A 17,212-nucleotide genomic window follows, 5' to 3' on the forward strand; every position below is an offset into this window, starting at 1 on the left:
CATTTTATAATGGAGAAAATATTTGCTGGAGGAAATTCTCATCAAAACATTATTTGCAAGTATATTGCTTACACAGTTCTTTCTCAATGCATATTACTGTGTTCCATAAATAACAGTGTTAAATATTGCAGCAACCTTGGGAGGTAGTCAAGTGGGAATATTATATTCCTTTTTTTTTTTTTTGATAGTTTGGGAAAACTAAAGCCTCTCCTGGTTTACCATACTGAGTTAGCCACACCCATTTCTGGGCTTTCATAGAAGTTTGTCATCCCTACAAGTTTGTGAGCTCTAAACTGACTGAAACTATATTTTAATTATCTTTTAAATAATATTTATTGAGGATTTTCTTGGCAGAAAGCTTAGAAAGTACAACATAAAGAATAGAAGTCTGTCAACGGTATCAGTGGAAGTATTTTGATGTTTAAAAGCCTTTTAATGTTTATATTTAGTACTTTCCAAACACTATTGTACATATGAGTTACCTGGGGATCATGCTAAATGTAGATTCTGATTCAGAAAGTGAAGGCGGAGCCTGAGATTCTGTATATGTATCAAGCTCCCGGGTGATGCTGAGGCTGATGGTCCATGGATCACAACCTTATAATAATATGGCCTATATTTATATCTGCTGCTGTAACTTTGTTAGAATGCAGTATAAATGCTCTTAAAATCTTTGACAGTTTTTCTAAATGTATTATTAATGGAATTTTTTCTTTCTTTATTTGAAGTTATCCTGAAATGAGAAATTGGTGCATATTTTGGTAGTCATGACGGTGTTCTACTAAGGAGAAAAAAATGTTTTGTGATTCAGGAAAGAACTTGGAAGTCTCTTCTGAGCGATGGTCAAATAAAATTGATGGGGAGTAACATGACAGTGAAAATGGCAGAATTTAGAAAAGAAATATATTATACAATCTTAACAAAGCGGCAGAGATGTGAAGGCAACATCAAAGACAAAGACGCACGGAGAGTAGGGTCTACACAGATGTAAATCTATGACAAGTCAAGAAGACTGGGAGTGGAGAAAAGATAAAGGCTTGCTGGAAGCTTGGGCTTTTTTGCTACTGTGTTCCTTTAATGAAATTTTATCTTCTAGAGGAAATCACTCAAGGCATTTGATATTCCAGCTATCACACAGGGTACACTCAATTTTTATCAAAGGGTCATGGTTCTTTAAAAGAATTTTGTAATACCTGCTTCTCTTCTACTTTATGTACAGATTCTTTGATTTAATACAATTCATTTTATCATAGAGAGGAAAGTGGTGTTAGTATAGGTTGTCACTCAGACATAGAAATAATTACTATTGAGCACTGAACTTTGACATAGAAGTTTTTCTGATAAGATTATTCTTGAACTAATATCCTTCATCTGTGAATGAATGAAAGAAACATACTGCTTAAGCTCATTTTACTACTTAGCTCTATATGTCTGTGATATGTTTGAACAAAATGGAAGAATTATTATATCAGTTGGAATTGTATAGATATTTTAAGTACCACTGTAAGAACCAGAAATAAACTAATTCTCTCTCTCGTATATTTAATAAGATCTATTGAATATCTACTATGTACCTTTATCAGGTGTTGGGGAAACAAGATGGACAAATATGGTCTCTGTCTCTACAATCTAGCAGGGGAAGAGCTTCAGAAATAAGTGATAGCAACAGTGTAATAGCTGTGAGGATACTATGCGTGCACAAGAATGGGAGTGATCAATCTTACTTGGGAGGAATCAAGAGTGATGCCAAGATGGCGTGACAGCTGAGAAGTAAAATGTGAATGACTATTATGATTCTGCTATACATTAGGCCTTATGCTAAGAACTGCAGGAAATGGGGGTATGCTGTGAAAGAGTAATATTTATTGAACAAATGTTTATAGAGTACTTTATTCCATGTGACATAATAAGTCCATTATCTCTATTTTCAAAAAATTTATAGTCTAGTCTAGGAGACAAGATATATACGTGAGTGCGCGTGTTAACACAGGAGTACTTAAGTACTAAATGAACATAGTGCAAATAAGTGGTAAAGGAGTGAGAGAGCACTGTAAACTCAGCTGACCCAGGAGGGATACAAAGTGATGGTGGAACTTGAGTAGGACCTGGGTCAGGAAAGGTGGCTATTTTATTTGGAGAGAATGACAAGGCAAAGGCATGGGCACAGGATTATATCACTTAGGATATTTCAAATGGGAAACAAAAAATTTAAGGCAAATTGGCTTTGCAATAAAGAAAATGTATTATTCAGAGAACTGAAAAGTATAAGGTAGGATAGACTTCGATGCACTCAATCCAAAGGTCTTTGGCTCATCTCCTTGTGATTCTCCCAGCTCCGCCCTCCTCTATATCGTACTTTGTTCCAGTCTGGTTTTTCTCAGAGGAGCAGAAAAGGCTGCAGTATATCAAGAGGCAAAAATGCAGGGTCACAACATTCCAGGCCTAATTCCTGAGATTCATTCTAATTGGACTTGCTGGTGGCATTTGCTGCTCCTGAACTTGTCCTTGCACAGAGGAACGGAAGTGCTGACTAGATTGGCACTGGTAGAGTCAGCTTCCCAGGAAACACAAGAATTTTCTAAGCAGAAATAAGGGGACTGTTCTGAGGTGAGGAATGGATATCAGTTAGGCAGTTAATAAGTGGCAGCTTGCTCAGAGAGTGTTCTCCTGCCCTCAGGACACATTGTTCCTCTTCTTTGTGCTATCATTGCCATGTTCATACGGCTTGTGAACATTTAACCTGATCATTTGCATCGTGTCCGGTTCCTCTGGTAGAGTATGAATTTTTTGAGGACAGGGACCATGTGTCTAATTCATCTTTGTATTTCCAGCACCAAGCAGAGAGTAGGCACAGAGTAGACACTCGATAAATCAGTTTGTTGTTGTTAGCGCTGTCAAGTCAATTCTGACTCCTAGCGACCATGTGTACAGACTCCTAGTGACCCTGTGTACAACAGAGGGGTGCCCTGCCCGGTCTTTTTGCACCATTCTCTCACCTTCCGGCACTGTATCAGACAATGCTCTGCTGCTATTCATAGGGTTTTCATGGCCAGTTTTTTCAGAAGTGGGTGGCCAGGTCCTTCTTCCTCGTCTGTCTTAGTCTGGAAGCTCCGCTGAAGCCTGTCCACCAATGGGTGACCCTGCTGGTATTTAAAATACTTGTGGCATAGCTTTCAGCATCACAGCAGCATGCAGCCACCACAGTATGACAACCGATAGACAGGTGATGTGGTTCCCTGAGCAGGAAATGAACCTGGACCACAGCAGTGAGAGCACCAAACCTTAACCAGTAGAACACCAGGGCCGGTTCAATAAATCAGTGCTATTCAATAAATTAATGTACAAAAGAACTTTATATGGCTAGGCACAAAAAGAAAAAGAGACCAAAGCTAAGAGCCCATTGTACACTTGTGGCTTGAGTTAAAAAAGGTTTGGTCAAGGGCAGCATTTTTCAAATTGCATTCCAAAAAATATTACTCTCACATGATGTTCCTAGAAAAAGAGTTAGTGCTCAAACAGTTTGGGAATTACTGTATTCAGTATCCCCCATACCTGTTCCGAAGGAGGCTTGTCAGATGTATTAAGTATTACACACAAATTACATGAAAAAAGAAATGTTCCGTGTGTTTAACCACACAGTTCTCAAACTTATGTGACATAAGCCCATGCCTCATGCTGCTCCACACAATGTTTATTAATGTTTTGTGGAAGCAATGTCTTGGTTTCTATAAGGAAATGTATCACTTGTTCCAGTATGAGAATGCCAAGAACATTTCTTTCCCTGTGCATTCCTAGCAGCAAAAATGAGACTGCTCTTCTTTCTCACTGCACTGTCCATAGCAATTGGAGGGGATTCCTGGGTTCCCTCAGTTGCTGGTAAAGACAGGGACCGGCTTCTGATCCCAGGCATTCCTCCCCTTCACCTCTCCCACTTAAGAGGTAACGGAAAGGCATTCCTCCCCCGACATCCCCACAGAGGTAAGGGGAAGTGAAGTAAATCCTGGCACCTCCCCTGAGATCACTGTAGCTCCGGAGGGGACTATCATATCTGTGGTGTTAGTCGACTGCTTGGACAGATTTAAACCTAGTGTAACAATGTTGCAATCAGCTTGGCCTCTAATTCTCTGCTAACCCTGTGTGGAGAAAATGAAATCACCATGGACAAAAGTGACTCTAGCCTTATGTGTGTAGCTACGAAAGACATCTCTTGTTAAAAATGCCTAAACTAATAACTAATACAAAAAAAGGAAGTTTCCAGTGTATTTACTCATTTCTAAGGCAATGAATTGAGATTATAATTTTTATTGTGGAAAATTTTCAAACATAAATAGAAGCAGGAAGGATAGTATAAAAAAAATCTTTGTACTCCTCACTCAGACTGAACAATTATGATATTCATCAATCTCTTTTCACTTATGCCCTCCTACCTTTTTTGTTTGTTTTCTAAACTATTTTAAAGCAAACTCCAGACATTATTCCATTTCCATTGTAAATTCTTTTCTATCCATCTCTAACTGGTAAGGCATATATTATATATATATAAAACACGCCGTATAAATACCATGCTATTATCAAATCTAGCAGAATTAATAATAGTTTCTTAATATCGTCTGATACATACTTCATATTCATGATTCCAAGATTACGTCAAAGATATATTTATACAGTGTGTATAATCAAATCAAATCAAGATCCAAACAAAGCTCTGATATATTCAGTTGTTATTTCTTACGTCTCATTCTCAGTCTTTAGTCCCCTTTTCCTTTTTGTCATTATTTTCTACTTTATGTTTTTCATTTTTGCTAGATGCACTTTTAGATATTTTTTCAAAACTTATAGGTTTAATGTAATCAAAGGACATGAAAAATCAAATAAGTAGATCATCTTTTAAAATTTGGGCAGAGTACATACAAAATTAAATAGACCTTATATTTTATCCTTTATGTTGTGAATATCACTTATTTGTCCTCAGCTATTTCTTTGTGGGGGAAAAAAAAACAAGCAATATGCTCAGGAAGCACAGTTTCTGAGTAACAGTTATATTTTATAATTTGTAATTAATCATTCTTGTAGGTAAGGCAGGACAATGACCCAAATCTACTGATTCCTGGGTGTAAGAATGCCCATTCTCGATGAAATGAGTCAAAACCTTGTGTTCTTCTCAAAAAGTTTGCCTATATCCATGTAGGTTTCTTAATTTATTTGAAATTATTAGAGTTATATAATTCATATATGTTTCGTCCTTTTTTTTGCCATGATTGGGAAAAACCTTACAAAACAAAATCTGATGATTTTTCAGAAACAGGATTCAGCCTTTTTAAGAGTTTTCCAGTTAGCCATCCCTGTTTCAGGAAAGCTACAAGCTCAGTGGGTCACTTTCTAGGAAAGGTGGTAATTTCTGAGCCTTTATTTAGAAGAGATGAGGAAAGAAAGATAAATTGTGAAGAGAATTAGTAACACAATCTTTCAATTGCAGGTATTTCAATTGATTAACTGTCAGACCAAGCATTTCCCTAAATTCCACAAGCCACCTCAATCTGTCTTTTGACATACTCTTTGCAGTTTGTTAAGGCTTTGGCCCAGTCAAGAACACCAAACACTGATTATTAGTTTAGGTGTGATTTGTAGGTTGGAATTATTTTCCACAGAGAAATCTACACATTGCATGATAACTTCACAACCCAGTTAATCAAAACTCTTATAACAGCCAAAGAATGTTCCAGAAAGTCTTAAGTAGGCATACAAATGATTTGTAAAGATATCTTTAAATTTTCTCCTTGATTTATTACAACTATGAGACTCCTTCTTCCTTTGAACTTTAATAGAATAGCTCTCCTGTAAGCCATTTTCTTCTAACACAGGTAAGACACTTTCCCCTCCTTTTAAATGTAAGTCTAATTATGTAATCATTCATCATTACTAGATGCTGATTTGGAGGACTTTTGGAAAAGAGAATTTGTATACCTGGAGTCTCATTTCTTGGGACATAATAAAGGAATTATGAGTTAAAAACTCCACGCACTTACTGAAACCAACAGGAGGGATAAAGCTGTCAGTTTTCTAGCCACATGGAATATGCTATTCTCCAGTGTTGATCTTGATAAAGCAACCTCAGTTTCATAAACCACTAAAACACTAGAATTTAACAGGCTGGCAGAAGAATCATGGCATCTATATGTCTTTCAATGGAGGTCAGGGAAAAGTTAAATTACTGACCAAATGGGTAAAAATGTTTCCTCTGATGTATAGCCTAATTTTTCAGTACATCTCCAAGCAAGATTGTGTGGATACATTTATTTACATAATTTTATTTCTACATTTTGCTTCATACTAAAAGGAAGATGGGTAAGATGTGACATTGGTGCTTGAAAAGGACAGTTATATATAAGTAAGAGTACCCTCCTTGACACAATACTATTTTCAGAGAAGCAACCATCTCTCCTGTAGGACAGATATAACCAATCATGTTGAATGTATACATGAGACACCTCATGGTTTTACCCATCTCTTGCTAATAGGCATATCTCTCAACCTCTGAGGCTGTGATGGCTTGTGTCCAAAGGGGCTCTTATCACGCACATGAGGCTTTCTCTCTCTCTCTTTTTCATAACCAAATGCTTGTGGGTCATGGAATCTAAAGCCCTGGCAAGAGGGAACTAAGCGGTAGGTCTGATGGTCCAGGCAGCCTAGGTTTGCCCAAAGGAAGGAAGGTTCAAAGGACTAGAGAAGTTTAGAGCACATGGAACACAGTAGACACTCAACAAATACTTAGGGACCAGCAGCTGACTGCATATAGAATCTAGAATCTCATTTTTTAAGGATAAGGCAGAAGTTATATTTTTAAAAGCTAAAAAGAATCTAGATAACTAAAGAGCAACAGATTATAAAATGTTAGTGAAACTGGAGGTGGGGCAAAAATGGGATACCAGTACTTCCACTGCGTTAGTAGGAAACAAGGTATTACAAGAACACTCTGGGACTCAAGAGGGCCAACTAGAAGAACATCTGACAGAGGGGATGTCCTAGGCTCAGTTCCAGCCTACGGATTGGAGTAAGTATAGGAATAGGAAAATTGCGTCTTCAAGAAGTAAGGAGACGAGCCAGCCGGTATTCGTAAATGCAAGAAATACTTTTATAGAGATATTATCGTTCTTCTGTGACATCCTTATTCAATTTCTTGAAATTTAATATCAAGTTGAATTCTCTGCTCTTGTAAATACCACAAAGCAGCACAAGGAAAACCTCTGGTCTTCATAAGAAAGAGATGGTCGAAACAATCAAGGTATAATACAATCTCCTTTTTTCATATGTGATAGCAGACACTACTAATAGTTGCCTACTCATATTTGTTTCGCACTTTTTCTTTTTAAGAGAACTCTGATTTTTTTCTGGCTTGCAATGTGTGTAATGAAAAAGCTGTTTTCCAAGCCATACTTGCACCAGGGAACAATGTGATGAAGCAGCCACCCACTGGATGGAACGTTAGGGAATGCCACTCAAGGGGACAGAATCAGCAAGCACACATCCTTTGCCCTTTGCTCCCCTCCTTTGTTCTTCATGGAATATGCACCCAACACTGGTTGATGGCCGTGAGGTAAAAATGGTCTTGGTACTTTCGGGCTGCCATAAAAAATACCATAGACTGAGTGGCTTATGAGCAGAAGTTCTGGAGACTGGAGGTCCAAGATCTGGGTGCCAGCATGGTCGAATTCTTCTGAGATCCCTCTACCAAGTTGTAGACTCCCAATTTGTTATATCATCACACGGTGGGAGTGGGGAAGGGGCTCTCTAAGGCCTCTTTTATAAGGGCACTAATCCCATTCATGAATGCTCTGCCCTCAGGACCTAATCACCTCCCAAAGGTCCCACCTACTAATATCATCACGTTGGGCATTAGGTTTCAACATATGAATTCTGGGGAGACACAAACATTCAGTCTACAGCACATACATTAAGAAAAATGACAGAGCTGAAAGCTAGAAGGAACTAACTCTCCGGTGGCATTGTAGAATGCTATACCAGTCCTGGACCACCTGACTCTAACTTTTTTATATGAGAAAATAAAAGCCCTAATTATTTAAACCTAGGTTTTAGAGGGTTCTCTTGCTCGCAGCCAAACACAATCCTCAAGTGTATTTCACTCATTAATATAATGTATTGCATAGTCATTCACATTTGATGATGTAAAATCCTCTGGGGTAAGAATTATTATTACAAGACTAATGTGAATTACCTATCAACAAATCTTTTAGTTACTTTGAATTTTTCTCTCTCTCTTAAATCACAAATCCAATTTCCCCAAGTCTTTCTGGTCTCTCTTTTCCACCTGCACCACCATGACCTTAGATGAGATTTTCCTCACCTAAACTATGCAAAGCCCTCCTGATTATTCTCCTTACTTTCTGTCTCATTCATTCGTTTATGCATGCAGCAACTCTTTATTGAATGTCAAGAGCAATGGTAGATGCTGGAGAAAGAGTAGTGAAGTAGATAGGTGTGGCTCATGTCATTAAACATCTTGGATTCTTCCTATTTAGTGTCATCAGTGATCCTCCAAAAATGTATACATGATCATGATATTCCTTATTTAAGAGCCTAAAATGACTTCCCATAACCTATAGGTAAAACTAAAAAATTTAAATTTCATTTAAGGGCTTTCAGAACCCTGCAATATGCTAACTTTCCAACCTCATCTTGCCACCTTTCATCACTGTTTTTTCCCAGGTCCCTATTTTCAAGTTCACTGAACTGCTTGCTAGGTAATGTATTTAAAGTGCCTTATGCAAGGCTGGCAAAAATAGGCACTTAGAAAATGTGGCTTTCTTTCCTCTGCCCTTCCTCAAACACACCATACAGTTTCGCACCTTTTGAGTTTGCATATAATTTTGCCTAAAATTTCTTGTTCACATTCCCTCCCAGAAGACCTTCTATTCAGAGATCAACATTCAGCTTCAATAGTGTCAGCTTTAGGTGTCCCTGGTGAGGGGGAGAATCAATTGTTATGCTTCATGACTTCCTTCCACATCCTAGAACAGAAAAGTCGCTACAAGTGTTGAAAAGAATTACTCACAAGTGCTCTTAATTCACTTTGAATCAGTTAGGTTTCTAGTAGCTGACCTTTGGTATTAATGCACTGTTACAGAGAGATCAAGGAAGATTCTTTAGAACTGGCTATATACTGGGAAGTTGATTGTAACAGATTCCTGGTGACCCAAAGCCAGCTAAAATATTCAGCTCTACAATGATCTGAGGCAACGGTAACATCTAATGTAGAAAGTGCAACTAATTTAATTCAACCTTTATTAAGCACCTAATGTGTGGACCTAGGTGGAGTTGCTGACAAAGTAGACAGTTTGACATAAAGCAGGAGTTTTCCTGGGGAGTTGGGAGCGAGGGAAAGTTGTAAGACTATGAGGGAAGAGAACGGAGAGTATAGATAAGAGAAAAAGTTATCACGTCCCTGAGTTTAGATTAGATATGGAAGAAAATGAGAACTCAAAGAGATTGACAAAATTGGGAGAAAAATCAAGAGATTAAGCAGCTGCATATCTCAATGCAAGCAAAGAATCAGTGGGTGTAATAGGTAAAAATGCTTAAAGAAGAGGAGACCTCGGTTAGCCATTGGGAAATCTGAGTTGAAGGGTTCAGTGTGAAGGCAGTCTCTGGGGATGAGACCAGTCCCTGAGCAGTCATGGGTATGAAGTAGAATGAGATTGCCAGTCATTGAGATGAGGAGGACAAGGCACATGAGGCCAGAATATTGGGCTTGTCCTCAACAACAGACAAGTCATCTAAAATAGTGGCTGGATGAGGGGTGAAGATGAAGAACGTAAGTCAGATGAAAGATTCTATGTATTTGTAGAAGGTCATCCACAGGGAAGCATAGAGAGCATGCGAGCTGAATAGTTAGCCCTCTTAGGACAAGGGGTATTTACACAACGATGAGAGAACAATGCTTCGGAGCAGTACTGGGGATTCCTTCCCACTCCGTGTCACTCACACACATTTCCCCAAGCCTAATGCTGAAAAAGAGGAGGAAGGATTAGTTTTAGTTGAAAAGGCTAAGGGAGAATGTATTCTTGAGAGAAAATCAGATTTAAAGCCAATTAAGAAGGCATAATAATTCTATGAGGATGATTAAGATGATGGAATTCTTCTTCATCATGAAATGGGATTTCTTGAAGACAGCAATATTGCAAAAGAGTTGAATAGTAGGAGGCTGGCTAGGGGAGAGGAAACAGAAAATCATGAGTATAAAAAATATGAAGAGAATAGACAGCCCGAGGAGTTTCCTTGTTCACAAAGATGATGGGTTGTGAGGCACAGTGAATCAGCTGGCATCAAGATTTTAAGGAAATGCTGGGGACAAGTGTTCTGCAGCTGGCTCAGGCTGAGCTTCAAGAATGTTCTAGGACACGTAGGGTAAGCCTTTGGTGGCCTTTGTTCTGGGTTCATATGAGAGCATTATTGAGAAGTGTCTCTAAAGAAATTCTAACCCAAGTGGATTGGCACTAAAATCACACAGTCTCCAGATACTAACCTCCTGGTGGAAACCTCCCAACAGGAAGGATGACTTTAGCTTTTGAAGGAATATGTTGTGGCCTAAACTAGGTCTTATCTTGGGGATGCCACTGGCAGCATCAATGAGAGGTGAGTTCCAGGAAAAGGAGACTCTCACTCTCAGAGACATAAAAAGGTCAGAAAAACAACTAATTGTTGTGCCCAACACAAGGGAAGCACAACAAAGTATTTATTGAATGAATTAATATGAATTGTAAGTTTTAACTTTGTTAGAAAATAGAAGCTTTAATAGCACATTTTCAAATTTCGTAAAAGGACTATAGGAAATACTTGTCATTCTTTCTGGCTACCCCATATCTGAGGCACTTCTGTACTTGGAGGCGTTCCCATTTTATGAGTTGGGAGTAGAAACTAGTGCCAGCTCCTCATTTTTCCAGCCTCCCTTGCAGGTCAAGAGCATGCACGAGACTTAAGCTCAGCCAACGAGATGCACTATCCAGGCTTTACGCTGGGATCTAGAATGTGGAATGGCAAAGAAATATTTCTGTGGTAGGGCTATGGCGGCAAGATTAATTTCCCAGAGCAGTATCAGTGGCAGCACCCAGTGCTGCATGCTGGTGACATCAGCAGTGTGAGCTGCAGGATGCTGGGCTCTGTGACAGTAAGAGTTGTGTTCTCACCAAGCCAGTTCTGCACATGATTTGGGCCATTGTTCCTGACTATACATCCTCTGGTCCAGTTTTTCATCCCCACATAATTCCTATCCAATATCCTTTCAGTAAATTCAATTCCTCCTTAAATCAGGTAGATTTTGCTTTTTATTCTGGCAACTAAACAACCTACTGATACAGATATTTGATTCAGAAGTGGGATGCTGAAAACAACAGAACCTAAAATGAGGAATTGGGTAAATGGAGAAGGTGCTATACTTAGTGGTGAAGAAACTGACTGGGAAGTTAGTGACTCTTTTTTATGTAGTTGCGAAGCAATAGGTTAAACTATCTGTTGTTCTTGAACAGAGATCATGGCCCTAGGGAGGCTTTGGTATTAGGGGAAATGGTAGGAACATCAATGGATGCCTTTCAGTGAGATTCCATGGGAAAGAAACAAGAGAAGACTAAGGATGGACCATCTTAAAGCGAGAAGCAGGAGATTTAGCAGTAGCAGATAAATTTGAGGCAAAAGACAAGCCTAATCTTCCAGGCCTGTCTTAAAGAATTTTTATAAAGTTGTTTCTGTCTGACACAGGGAAAAACCCAGATGGCCAAGATTGGATTATAGGTATTGTCTTCCCACCCAAGGTTATTGTTTTAAATTGCCTCAGGGCAGAGGTCATTGATCTGAGGTCTAGGAGGACCGGCATCATGTAGAAGTCCATGGCATAGCGTCAGGAATTCTCAGGCTCACAGTCTATTTCTAGAAAAGATCGTTGGCTGTGTTATTAGCCCATGGAGTTGACTGGAAGCACCTGAAGCTGACTGAGTTCTTACAGGAATTGTATTACCAAAGAAAGTCCAAGGTTAATAAACAATGGCCTGTAACTACTCAGTCACTAAGGCAATTCCCTGAGTTCCTAAACTCCCACCAACAGGATATCGAATACTAAAGCTGTGCGGCTCCCAGGAAGAACATTTTCCTCAATGTTCATCTCCAATGTTGCCATAAAGGAGATTTATATTAGTCCGGGTAGGGTGACTGACATAACAACTAAACCCAATATTTAAATGTTTCAAACACAACAGAAATTTTATTTCTTATTTGCATAACAAGACTAAGCAAGTGAAGAGGTAACTAGCACAGTCTTTACCCACGCATTTATTCAAGGATCCACACTGAAAGAGGTTCCACCATATTAAACAAAATCTTTTAAGATAATCTTATTAGGTGTCTACTTCAGTGAGCTGGAAGGAGGGAAAAAAGAACATATAGGCATATGTTCTTTATATGCACTGGTAGTTTTTTAAGCCCAGCCTGGAAGTGACACATGGCACTCCCATTAATATTCTGTGGAGTAGATCTCAGTGTACATGGCTACAAGTAAGTGCAAGGAAGACCGAGAAAGGTGGCCTGGCTGTGTGCCCAGGAGGAAGACAAAACAGGTTTTGGAGAGCAGCTAACCCTCTCTGCCACAACAAAGAAAAGAAAGACCATTCCTGAAAGTAGAACTGGGGCTGTGCAATTGGGTGACCAAGTATCTCTGCTGGGATAGGAAGTCCTTACTACTCTCATCCCACAGAATGTAAGTGCTATGGACCAATGACTGTTGTCAGCCACTTCCTATTGTCCCGTTTTCAGAATCAGAGTTGATTTTTTGGGAGGACAAGGGGAGAATTTATTCTATTTTATATTAGATATGCTAGTGATGAAAATTTGTCTTTAGCCATATGTCCACAGACCATGATGGAAGAAGTTAAAAATAAATCTGAGAAATCCTGGATATAGACTTGGGTGTAATGACTGATGAGGCTTTGGGCTGTCTCCCTTTAGGGAGGTGGTAGGCATAATTTATGTATATGTGAGCATTTTTTACCAAGTATGAATGGGGCAAAGGGTATATATTTACATGTTGGTAGGGTAAAGTGTGGACTTGAGGAGACATTTTTGATTGCTAGCCCAACATCAGTTCCCCCGCTTCCTCCATTTTAACAGAACTAAAATTCTGTTCAGGTAGCCCATTCTCTTCTTAATGTCATTGAGTCAGCTATGGTCATCTCATTCCCTTTGCCTGTGGTATAGGGAAGCGTATGTGATGCAATTCTGGACAATGAAACATTTGGGGAAGTCTGCTGGAGGGCTTAAGAAAAAGATTTCATTACTAATAAAAAAAAGACTTGTGAAGGAAAAAGAACCTCTTTTTTCCATTTGACCTTGTTATGTATGTGTACAATATCTGGAACTGTGCCAACATGTGTGACCACGAAGGGAGATGGACAGAGGCTAAGTCAACAGGAGCATAACAGAGCCAAAGATGGAAAGAACCTCAGCTACAATCATGTCATTAAGCCACTAAACTTACTGGCCTTGGAACCACCCAGTAAGACCCTCCAGACTTCTTATTATGTAAGATAATACGTTTTTACTAGGGTTTATGACACTCTGAGTCAAAGTTTCTGTTAGTTTTAGCTGAAACCCTTCTAAATGAGAAAGATCCATTGTACTATCCAGTCCAAACTTTTCATATCACACATGGGGAACTTAAGGTTTAGAGTCTTGTAGCAGAAAATACGTTGTTTACATCAGATGAGTATACACTATCCTGTATAGATTAAGGTAGCACTGGGAACACATGTCAGCAAAGAATGTGTATGTGGAGCGGGGTATGTATTTCATGAGGGTGATAAATGTAGATTGATCCATCTACATTTTCTCAACCAGTTTTCCTTGTAACTGAGAACATGTATTTGATAGCCAGTTGGCTGGGGTCAATGATGTACTGCTTGGTTACGAAATGGACTAAAATTATGTCAGAGTAGAATACACTGTCTTGGCCTCATTAGGGTGATGGGCTAACCATCAGAAGCTGTGCTCATTCTGAGAGTAAATACCTTCATTACAGGCCTTCTAACATGGAGGGAACTAAAGGTTATCCTTCAGGTTCTATTTTACACTAATTGCATTGCTTTGGACAAATAAGTAGGAGAAATAAAGCTTTGTAGATATGGGTGGCTTACATGGTATTTTAAGATCCAGTATTTGTTTTTTGGGGTTTTTTTAGCAGCTGAACATTTCCTATGAATGTTTCTGAAGTTACTGCAGACCATTTTTTTTCCCATTCTATTATACTATACTCTTCTTCTACCTTTCAATTATTGTGAATATGTAATGAGGAAAACAGCTACTATAAATAATACATTGACTTTTTATATCTTCTTTCCAACAAAGAGAAAAATTCATGCTGAGCTGCAGGGAGAAGTGGTGGCAGCTGCTGCAATATCTCAATAGACAAAGATGTGTGGACCATTTAGAAAGAAGCAGTTTTTCCTCCTATTTAGGATGAGATGGCAGGGAATATGCGGAGTAGCCATATTGATGCTCCAAAATCCAACCCATCCCCATTTTGCAACATGGAAAATATCCAAACTGAATGTGCGGAACATCTAGGAATGCCTAGAGCAGTCTTCCTTTCTTTTTCCTTCTTTCTCAAGAGTTTAAAGATTCTCAAGAAGACAGTAGAGGCAACAGTATAGATTTGCACAACCTTGGGCAGAAAATGTAATAGTTTTACTTCTTGAGGCAAGGCGATGAGTAAAATCTTAGCTCACCATATTCTCCAGTGATGGTCATTCTGGAAACAACATGGGGTTTGGAATCAAGGGACCTGGGGTGAAGCCCAGCTCTGCCACTTACAAGCTTTATAGCTTTGCTCAGGTAGCTTCGCCTAGCTCTAAGAAAACAATAGCCAAATTATTCATCCATTCATTTCTTTATTTTCTCATATGCACCTTCTTTCAAAACATTTGAAGCAGATTATGAAAAATTATGTATGCAGTAATCACTTGAGGCTGATGAAAAAATAGAAAGAACAAAGAAAAGAGAGAAAGCATGCTAACTATAGAGGTTGATACAATAGCCATAAATATTCATCACATTAGAATCTGAGGTTCCTAGAAGCCAGGGCATGAAGGGAAAAATGAGGTTACATATATTGGGTTTTCATTAAGGAGAGTGAATATCAGTTCCTCTGAGGACACATAGCATTTTCCTGGCACTGTATCCTCAAAGCAATTGAAAGCTTATAAGTGTTGTTAAGTATATTCAGTATATATAAAAGCTTTTATAAATTGCAAACTATTATTTAACACTAATTAATATATAAATATTAATTAGACATATTTCTAGAGACTGAAGTTGAAAGCAGAGAGCAGAGTTTTAACATTTTAATTCTTTTCAGTGGAAAGCATTTCTAGAATATACTCTATGCCTTCTTGTCTTCTTAAGCAGATCACACAGGGCATAATATTACTTTTAGAAGGGATTTGACACTTCATTATTGTTAACGTTAATGGTTGTAGTTTGCAATATCTATAGCTGTAAATGTAGATGTGAAAAATACTATGTGGCATATAGGGATGAATGGAAAAGACCACACCAGTGGGTCCGACACTTGCTTTCTAGGAAAAAAAAAAAATCACCAATATTTGTTTGTTTTTAAACAATTTAACTTTCCTAAAGGTGGAGTGAAAAATGTGCAGCTGTTGACCCTTGGGCAATGCAACACAGCTGCTTTTCTCTAAAACGAATTTGTGAACCTGAAGTTGAAGCAAATAGCCTTGTCCCTAGTGATTTCCTCACCCCTTGGATAAACTTCACGGCGACTGCATCTTTTCCTCCTCAACACCATTCAAAGCACTATTCTTTGTTTCTGCACCACAACTCAATGGTCCAGGGGTGTCTTCTTGTCGCCTTAGAGTTCCTCTTTAGTCATTGACTCAGTTTGGGGATGCAGTATGTAGAAAAACCGTGCCACAATACTTTAAGAAGTTGTCCAATGGCAAAGGGTCTAGTTGATTCTGAAGCTTGTCAATAATATTAACAACACCTAACAGTTACATACCAGCTTAAAAACTCACAGAATACTTCCTTCACCATAGTGTCATTTGATCCTCACAATTACTCTGCATATTAGTTACGATTTTCTGCATTTTGCAGATAGACTAGGATATATCTAGATTTGAATCCTGCCTCTGCTCCTTATTAGCGATGGAATTTCAGACAAACTATTTAATATTTTTGTGAATCAACATTCTTACCTATTAAACAGGAATGAGAGGCCGGCCCAGTGGGGCAGTGATTAAGTTTGCACACTCCACTTCAGCAACCTGGGGTTCGCTGGTTCAGATCCCAGGTGTGGACGTACACACCACTCACCAAGCCGTGCTGTGGCAGCATCCCACATACGAAATAGAGGAAGATTGGCACAGATGTTAGCTCAGGGACAATCTTTCTCACCAAAAAAAAAAAAAGGAATGACATACCTACATTTTGGGGTTGTGGTAAAGTCTGAATGTGTTAATACCTGTGAAGTGCCTTCAGAGTGTCAGACATAGAGTAGGTACTTGATGATGATGATGATGATGTAACCTGAACAGAACTCTTGCAGCCACAAAAAAATTACAAATTGCATATTAAAATGTTACAATATCATTGTAAGTCACAGTTCTATTAAAATCTTTTCTTAGGTAATATTATTTTCTTAATAATATTTTGATCCATAATTTGAATTAGTGGATAACATTGGTTTAAAAAAAAAGAGTCCTCAAACACAAACCTATTTCTCCAGAATAAACCATAAAATCTTCTAGGACTCTTTCTATGAAGCTATCAAGAGGTGATTAAGTCAGTGAGAAGCATTTCTGTCTCTAGCCATGGTTGGTTTGTGCTCTGTACTCAGTCAATGCAAGGCGGCTACAATATTCCAGGACTATGAATTTCAATCTAATATTTTCATATTATGGGAACCTTGACCATTAGTGTCCAAAACCTTTTCTTATTTGATTCATCCTGGAGGCATCGGATTATCGTTTGGGATTAGAATTGCCAAAATAGCCCAGCTTCTTCAGGTCAGTAAATTGTTTAAAGGTGATTTATCTGCAAACAAGCCACCAACGTTTTCAGCAGCCTCCTAATGTGGTGAGTCTTTGTCGCTAGTTATTTCCATTTCTAATAGCATGCCTCATTTTAAATTGCCAGC

Source organism: Equus quagga, chromosome 6 (assembly GCF_021613505.1).
Source record: "Equus quagga isolate Etosha38 chromosome 6, UCLA_HA_Equagga_1.0, whole genome shotgun sequence".
NCBI lineage: Eukaryota > Metazoa > Chordata > Mammalia > Perissodactyla > Equidae > Equus > Equus quagga.